Below are 9,025 nucleotides of genomic sequence, written 5' to 3'. Positions count from 1 at the left end.
TAATCTTAAGCATTCCTCTTAAGAGGAAAACATAAAAAGGAAGGGGTATTAGAATTTTCTTTCTAAAATAAAGAAATTAGCTAAATTTCATAAGCTTCTGGTTTGAGAGTTGCAATAGAATGGAGTCACGTGGAATTGTAATATTGCAATTTTCTAGAAATTCACCTGGAATCACAATAAACAAAAACAGTTCCCCATTTCTTAACCACTTAAACTCTGATGGAACAGACTTCAGAAGAGTGTCAGGAGACCCAAAAGGTTAAATCAACATTTGCTCAGTGAGGCCAGCCTGGGGTTGCCCAAGGAGTAATGGAATGCCTGACCAGATGCTATGTCAATAGGTCAAAGCAGTTACCCAGGAATAAAGGAGGATAAGCCCTCTGGCTTCCAGGGTCCAGGTTTAAAGAAACAAAAGCAGTGCACTCTTACCCCCTTATTCATGTGTCATGCTTAAGAAGTGAACAGAAGTGAATTTTCTACGCATTCAGTCTTGATTCTGTTACAGGGTTAGAGTGAGCCTTGGACAATGTTTTCCAGGGGCAACAATTGCACAAAAGCATCAAGGAGTATAAATCGTAATTTTAGGGGATAAACCTTGAGCAAATGACTTCAAGACGGAGTATCTTCCATCTTGTTTACATCTCAAAGTCCTGGGACTTACACTTTTTTTGTCCCTTGTCTGCTATGAGGGCAGGACTGTCACTAGGACCTCTGGTTTCCTCCCCTTGGGACCCCTGTCCTTCCATTACTCTATGCAAGCCAAGAGAAATAAGAATGGTGAGTTTTCCTTTCTTTCCCCCTCTATAACTCCTCCTCTTGGTTCTATAGTTAGAGGTGGGGGAGGAATAAACAGGGCTAATATTGGCCGGTAAGCCTCTGAGCAGTTGTTTATTTCTCATCAACCTTCTGAATGGTCAGCGCTTAGCCTTGTTTGTTATATATATTTTTTCAATATTATCCGTGGGAATAAACAACCTTTTGTAGAGACCACTCTCCTTTGCCTTCTATTCTTGAGTAATACAAACATGAAACTGTCTGCTAAGAAAAAAATAAGCAGGGAAACTTTATTAAAGTGTTTGAAATGCAAAATTGACTAGCTTTCTAAATTAGAAATACAGGTGGAATTTTAGTTAGGTGGACAGTCAGGAACCACCTATAACGAGAGGAGAGGAGCCCACAGCAGTGGTCCTCAAGCTCGCTGCATCCTGGATCACTTGGGAGCTGAAGTAGAGCTTGGGCAAGAGGATTTTTAAAAGCTTCCCAGGTGGTTCCACGTGCAGCCAACATGCAGTTTCTTGGCAGAGGAAAGACTGAAGACTACTGAATTAGAATAGATGTATGAACATAAATCTAGTGGGAGAAATCTCAAATCTGTAGGCATCAATAGGGACACAGATGAATGACAAAGGCGTGGGCGTCTTTTCATCTTTTCAATGATGATTCTTTTCGTATGTGGGTAAGGATATGCTGAAAAGAACAAAGGAAGTCCAGTGGAAGCAAAGGTAATCCTTTTAACACAAGATCAATCTATCAGTGTTACAGAAAGTAATCAAAGATGGTACTTTTTTATTTGATTTTTTAAAACTTTTTATTTAGACCAGTTTCAGATTTACAGAAAAACTTGTGAAGATAGTGGAGAGAGTTCCTATATGCCCCATGCCCAGTTTCCTCCTTATTAACATATTACGTAAGTATAGTACATTTGTCACAATTAATGAACAAATATTGATACATTATTATTAAAGTTCATACTTTACTCAGATTTCCATAGTGTTTTAAAAATATTTTATTATGATTTTATACACATACACACATATATACATATATGTATTTGTCAGGGTTCTCCAGGGAAACAGAATCAGCAAGAGAGATCTATCAATAGTATGTGATTTTATAAGAGTCTCTCACACAGCCGTGGGGATGCACAAGTCCAGGTTCCGCAGGCAGGCTGCAACCAGGGGCTGCAATGAAAGTCCAATGAAGGTTCTTGATGAGTTCTGGGAGACGTTGGCTGTCCAAAGACGATCTGGGAAATTCTCACTCAATGCTGGAATCACTTCCCCTTTTAAGGCATTCAACTGATTGGGTTAAGCGTCACTCATTGCTGATGGCAATCTCCCTGATTGATGTAATTGTAACCAGCTAGCTATGATTTACCACTGCAGTAAAGTCAATGGTGACTGAAGCCCATAAATGCCCTTGTATTACAGTTAGCCCAGGGCTTGCTTGACCAAACAACTGGGCACAATTACCTGGCTGAGTTGACACAATAGCTTAACCATCACAATATGTAATATAAAATTTACCATTTTAACCCTTTTTAAGAGTACAATGCAGTGGCATTAATTGCATTTACCAGTTTGTGCTATCATCATCATCATCCATTACCAAAACTTTTTCATCACCCCAAATAGAAACTCTCTATCCATTAAGCAGAAACTCCCCACTTGTTCCTCCCCCTATTCCCTGATGACCTCTAATCTGCTTTCTTCTCTGATTTGCTGATGCTAGATATTCCATATAAGCGGAATCAAAATAGTTGTCCTTTCTGTCTGACTTTTTTCACTTAGCATAATGATTTCAAGGTTTATTCATGCTGTAGCATGTGTCAGAATGTCATTCCTTTTTATGGCTGAATAATGTTCCATTGTGTCTACACCACATTTTATGTATCTATTCAAGTGTTGACAGATACTTGGGTTGTTTCCACCTTTGGCTATTGTGAATAATGCTGCTATGAACATTGCTGAGCTAAGTGTCTGTTTGAGTTTTTAATTTTTTGGTTATACACCTAGGAGTGGAATTTCTGGGTCATATAATTCTATATTTAACTTTCTGGGGAACCATCAAACTACTTTCCATAGCATCTGCACTATTTTACATTTCTACTGCCAATGCACAAAAGTTCCATTTTCTCCATATCTTTGCCAACACTTGTTATTTCTGTTTTTCAAAAATAATGGCCATCCTAATGGGTGTGAGTTGGAATTTCATTGTGGTTTTGATTTGTAGTTCCTTAACGATGTTGAGCACCTCTTACCATGTACTGTTGGCCATTGGTTTATCTTTTTTGGAGAAATGTCTATTTAAGTCCTTCACCCATTTTTTTTGTTTGAGCAGATTTCCTTAGTTTCCTCTAATGCCCTTTTACTGTTTCAGGATTCCATCCAGGATACCAAATTATTAATACCATTAGTCATCATGTCTCCTTAGGCTTCTCTTGGCTGTTAGTTTCTCAGACTATCCTTGTTTTCCCTCATTTTGAAGAATACTGGTCAGGTACTTTTATTTATTTAATTTTTTTCTAAAGGTGTTAAGAATATTTTTATTAAATTTAGAGAAAGTACAACTACAAACAAATACACTTCTTCCAAAAGGCCACTTTGTGGTAAAATATATACACATAATGTTTAAGGTTGGTTTGCCTGTTTTAAAGTACTGTATTTTTTCTGGCTTGAGAATCACCTATTGCTTTAAATAATTTTTTCAATACATCACCAGCACTATTGTCAGGTAACCTGGCAAAGGTGTAAACATGGGCAATTCGCCTGAAATGGGCTACAAAAGATTCCCAGTCCCACCAGTTCCATATCCAGCTGGGTTAATAAGAGGAACAGCTGCCGAGCAGGGAGCTAAGAATGGATTTCCATCTTCTCTTCTACTGGGTCTGGTCCCTGCTGTATCTTTAAAAGTTTGTGGTACTTTTTTTTTTTTTTTTGGTTTATTTATTTATTTATTTTCCAAATTCTGCTCAATTTATTCATTTTTTTAAAAATATTACATTCAAAAAATATGAGGTCCCCATTCACCCCCACCGCCCCCACCCCACCACTCCCCCCACAGTAACACTCTCCCCCATCGTCATGACACATCCATTGCATCTGGTGAGTACATCTCTGGGCATCGCTGCACCCCATGGCCTGTGGTCCACACCATAGCCCACACTCTCCCACGTTCCATCCAGTGGGCCATGGGAGGATCTACAATGTCCGGCAATTGTCCCTGGAGCACCACCCAGGACAACTCCAAGTCCCGAAAATGCCTCCACATCTCATCTCTTCCTCCCATTTCCCGCACCCAGCAGCCACCATGGCCACTTTTTCCACACCAATGCCACATTTTCTTGATTATTAACCACAATAGTTCATGAATAGGATATCATTAAGTCCACTCTAATCCTTACTGTATTCCTCCTTCCTGTGGACCTTGGCTTGGTTGTATCCATTCCACATCTATGTCAAGAGGGGGCTTAGATTTCACATGGATACTGGATGCAATCCTCCTGCTTTCAGTTGTAGGCACTCTAGGCTCCATGGTGTGGTGGTTGACATTCTTCAACTCCATGTTAGCTGAGTGGGGTAAGCCCAATAAATCAGAGCGTAGGAGCTGAAGTCTGTTGAGGCTCAGGGCCTGGCTATCATATTGTCTGTCCAGAGATTCAAATCCCCTAGATATATCTTAAACCCCAGCACCAACTACAATTCCAGTAAAGTAGCATGAAAGGCTTGTGAAAAGAGATCACATCTGAGTCCAGCTCCATCACACAGAAACACCAGCTCCAAAGAAGGGCCAACTGACATGGCAGTGAACCCCATCTGCCATGACCATAGAACCTGCAGGTCTCTTTAGCCCTCAAAAGGGCCAATATCTGGGGTTGTATCTACTTTATCTGTCTCTGAGACTCTGCTCAGGTGTGCATAAGCGCAATCCTTCTGACAACCTCCAGACTCTTTTTTAGAGACTCATAGCCATATAAACTCATTTGTCCTTTCCATTTCCCCCTTACTTTAGGTCAAACAGCATTTTTAACTCCTGTTATTATATGTAGACAGGGGTATTCTGCTAGTCCGTGTTGAACCTTTAATTCAAGGTCATTTTCTAGTTATATCATCAGCTGGTACTTGGTAGTGATCTCTCGGTGCCAGGGAGGCTCATCCCCGGCTGTCATGTCCCACACTGGGGGGAAGGCATTGCATTTACATGCTGAGTTTGGCTTTGAGACTGGCCACATTTGAGTAACACGGAGGCTGTCAGGAGGGAACTCTTAGGCACAGTGCTGCTCTAGGCCTTGTTCTTATTTCAGGTGTATAGGCTCACAAGCATAGTCATTAGTATCAGGGGCTCACTGTTGGACCCTCATTCCTTCCTGGTTCTTATGGTCAGGTACTTTTAGAATGTTCCTTAATTGAGATATGTCTGGTGTGTTTTTTTCATTATTGGAATGGGGCTGTGGTTTCAAGGAGGAAGACCACAGAAGCAAGATGCCATTCTCATCACATTATTTCAAGGATCTATCCTAGCAATATGACTTAACTCTGTGTGTTGACCTTGACCACCTAGCTTGAGGTAGTGTGTATCAGGTTTCTCCTATACAATTACTCTTTTCATTTTCCTCCTTTCCATATTTCATTCCCTAGAAGGAAGTCAGTATGGGTGGCCCACACTTAAAGAGTGAGAAGTTATGCTTCCCCACCTTGAGGACAGAATATCTACATCACTTAAAGGGTAGTGCCTTTTTTATGTGTTTGCTCCCTACCAACCAAATGCACAGGAGCTGTTCCCACTCCAGCCAGGCCTCGGTGCCTAAGGGAAGGTTTTTGAGTATCTTCGCTCCACTGATAACTAGGACCCCATCACCTCTGATGCAGACCATTGTGGTAGGTCTCTCTGCAGCCCCAAGTGGAGAATCTGGGATTGCAAACCAAAACTGGAACCTCCAGTGCAAATATTTATAGAGCCCTCCCAAAGACCTCCTTCCCATTACAAAATGGGAAAAGAAAATCCTTTAAAAGCTCTTTTAGCTCATTCCAGGATCAACCCAAATTCCATCGCCTTTTTCAATGACTGTTTACTGAGCAACTATGCTATGCTTGGAATGAATGAACCCCTGGTGAGCAGTAGAACCTTAAAGACCCTTAAAGGCTGGTGACATTTTCTTTTACTGTCTTTAGCTCTATGCATTTCAGGTTTCTATTTCTACCCATAAATATACTGATAAATGTAGTTAATATATTTCTCCCCATGTATTATTATTATTTTTTTTTATTGACTTTGTAATAATATTACATTAAAAATATATATGTGAGGTCCCATTCAACCCCACCCCCCCCCCACCCCCCCTCTCCCCCCCCAACAACACTCGTTCCCATCATCATGACACATCCATTGGATTTGGTAAGTACATCTTTGGGCACCTCTGCACCTTATAGACAATGGTCCACATCATGGCCCATACTCTCCTCCATTCCATCCAGTGGGCCCTGTGAGGATCCACGATGTCCGGTGATCACCCCCGAGGCGCCATCCAGGGCAGCTCCACGTCCCAAATACGCCCCCACCTCTCATCTCTTCCTGCCCTTCCCCATACCCATCGTCCACCATGTCCACTTTTCCCAATCCAATGCCACCTCTTCTATGTGGACATTGGATTGGTTGTGTCCATTGCATCTCTATGTCAAGAGGAGGCTCAGATTCCACATGGATGCTGGCTGCCATCCTCCCATTTTCAGTTGTAATCACTCTAGGCTCCATGGTGTGGTGATTGTCCTTCTTCAACTCCATCTTAGCTGAGTGTGGTAAGTCCAATAAATCAGATTGTAGGTGCTGGAGTCTGTTGAGGCTCAGGACCTGGCTATCACATTATCAGTCCAGAGATTCAAATCCCCTAACTATATCTTAAACCCCAACGTTAACCGCACCTCCAGCAGATTAGTATGAAAGTCTTATGAAGGGAGATCCCATCTGAGTACAGATTCATCACACATAAACACCATTTCCAGAGAGGGGCCATCTGCCCTGGTAGTAAACCCCATCGGCCATGACCATAACTCTCATGGGTCTCTTTAGCCTTCATAGGAACCAATATCTGGGGGTTGTATCTGCTTTATCTGTCTCTCTGACTCTGCTCAGTTGTGCATGAGGGCAATCCTTCTGCCAGCCTCCAGACTCTTTTTTAGAAACTCGTAGCCATATAAACTCATTTCTCCTTTCCATTTCCCCCTTACTTTAGGTCAAACAGCATTTTAAAGTCATGTTATTTTATGTAGACATGGATATTCTGCTGATCCGCATTGAACCTTCCATATAAGGTCCTTTTCCAGTTGCATCATCAGTTGGTATTTGATAGTGGTCCCTCGTTGCCAGGGAGGCTCATCCCCGGGTGTCATGTCCCACGCTGGAGGGAAGGCATTGCATTTACATGCTGAGTTTGGCTTCGAGACTGGCCACATTTGAGTAACATGAAGGCTGACAGGAGGAAATTCCCAGGCACAATGTTGCTCTAGGCCTTGTTCTTATTTTAGGTTTATCAGCTCACAAGCATAGTCATTAGCATCATGGGCACACTGTTGAACCCTCACTCATCCCCACGTATTATTAAGTTGAGAGATGTCTTAGATTGGGTTCCCTGGAAAAGACTTTGAAACAGGGATTTGGGTGCAGGTTTATTGGGGAGTGCTCTAAGGAGCAAGACCTGTACAAGCATGAGGGAAGAAGCATTGGGCAGAAAGGTACCTGCGATGCATTTGCAGCCCACACCTCAGTCAGTCCTACGGGGAGCTCCGGAGCTTGCACAACCCTTCAGACATGCCTCAACTAGAGGTGAGGGGTCCTGGCCATTGTATTTCTACATTGACTGGTCATGAGATGGAGGCTGTCCCAAAGAAGGACAGCCCTCTTCGAGCAAGGGAAATTCCTGGAAAGTACTCACCTGTGAATTCTCAGCTGCCAGCATTCCCAGAAGCTTGAAGAATAAGTGCCTCAGTCCTGAAAGGAATTCTGAGTGATGCACTACAACAGACATCTGTTTCTGGAATCAAAACTTATAATCTACTAGCCAACATATATTGGGTACCTTATGTGTACAGATCCCCAATTGAAATTAGGCAGACAAAAGGTAACTACATTTATCATGCTGGCAAGTCCATGATCACAGAAAGAGGCAACTTTTGAGGTGGACAAGTCAGAATGGAAAATGTAAGTTAACTCAAGAAGAGTGGGACAAGATCAAATGGGCAAGGAACAGTCATGGGGTCAATTAATTCAAGATTTCACAGAAGGAACTGTTGATTTTCTCTGTGCAGACATGTTCACGTGTTTGTTAAGGAAACCCGCCCAGGGCAAAATTGTGAAATAGGCAAAGTTGGGTCTTCTCTTTCTTCCAGCACCCGGTGATCTCAGGCTCCTCCTGCAGGTAACAGCCCAAAGCATCAGCCCAATTCTGTTGACTTGAGAAAACTGCTTTCCGGTGGCATGGCCCCCAGACCTGAAAAGTTACCTACACAGAACTAGGGGTGGTTGTGCCTCTGTCATACAGCCATCGAGGGAGACCAGGCCCTGCTTTCTAGTTCCAAGGAGACTCACTACCCCCCAATCAGGGCCAGCCTCTCCCTCTCTTCTAAATTTATCATGGCTAATCTAATGCACAGCATGCACTAATAGAAGAAATCTTGACGATTTACTCAGAGCCTCTCAACATAATGTCTCCATCTTTCTATTTTGGAGAAAAATCAGAATTTAGTAGCCAGACTTCTGACATCTATTGTATAAATAGGCAATTGGGATCATCTCACCCCAAGTGGGAGGGCCAAGATCAGCTAAGTCAAGACAAAAGGAAAGTATTTTGAGGCCTCTGAGGCTTTTGTGGGGTCTCTCCAATTGAAGGTAGGCAAACCTCATTCATTATTTCCATTGGTTGAATAGGTAGAGTGCTAATGAGGCTAAGACTTCATCTTGATTCAAAACTGCTATTAATATCTCTAGATTACAAGCCTAAATCATAATGGCCTTGTCACAAAGACAGTGAGAATTCTCAGAACACTGATCCAGAGGAGATTCCTCAGAATAACCAGAGCCAAAACCCATCCCAAGAATTGGAAAAACAAAGCCAGGTATTTAATGGTGGTAATGGGCCCTCAGAAGCCTCCATACTTATGAAGGATCCCATCGTATTCTCAGCAGTGTTCCTTTAAGACTACTACATTTTCATTATATTCTCAAGTAGAAATAAATGATGATGAGCTACTAT

The 9,025-nt window shown here is 42.2% G+C and overlaps 1 long non-coding RNA gene across 1 annotated transcript; it reads right to left on the bottom strand.

Annotated features, from left to right (window-relative positions):
* Positions 1 to 4,299: 4,299 nt before the first annotated feature.
* On the bottom strand, positions 4,300 to 8,679 carry LOC131275229 (uncharacterized). Its single transcript, XR_009182641.2, has 3 exons — positions 8,571 to 8,679; positions 7,709 to 7,764; positions 4,300 to 4,349 (listed from the first exon to the last, which is right to left on the bottom strand). It is a non-coding gene; the product is annotated as an uncharacterized lncRNA (long non-coding RNA).
* Between the last annotated feature and the right edge of the window lie 346 nt (positions 8,680 to 9,025).

The sequence above is a fragment of the Dasypus novemcinctus genome, chromosome 22 (assembly GCF_030445035.2).
Source record: "Dasypus novemcinctus isolate mDasNov1 chromosome 22, mDasNov1.1.hap2, whole genome shotgun sequence".
In the NCBI taxonomy this organism is placed as follows: Eukaryota; Metazoa; Chordata; class Mammalia; order Cingulata; family Dasypodidae; genus Dasypus; species Dasypus novemcinctus.
This window is presented reverse-complemented; position numbering and strand designations above follow the sequence as displayed.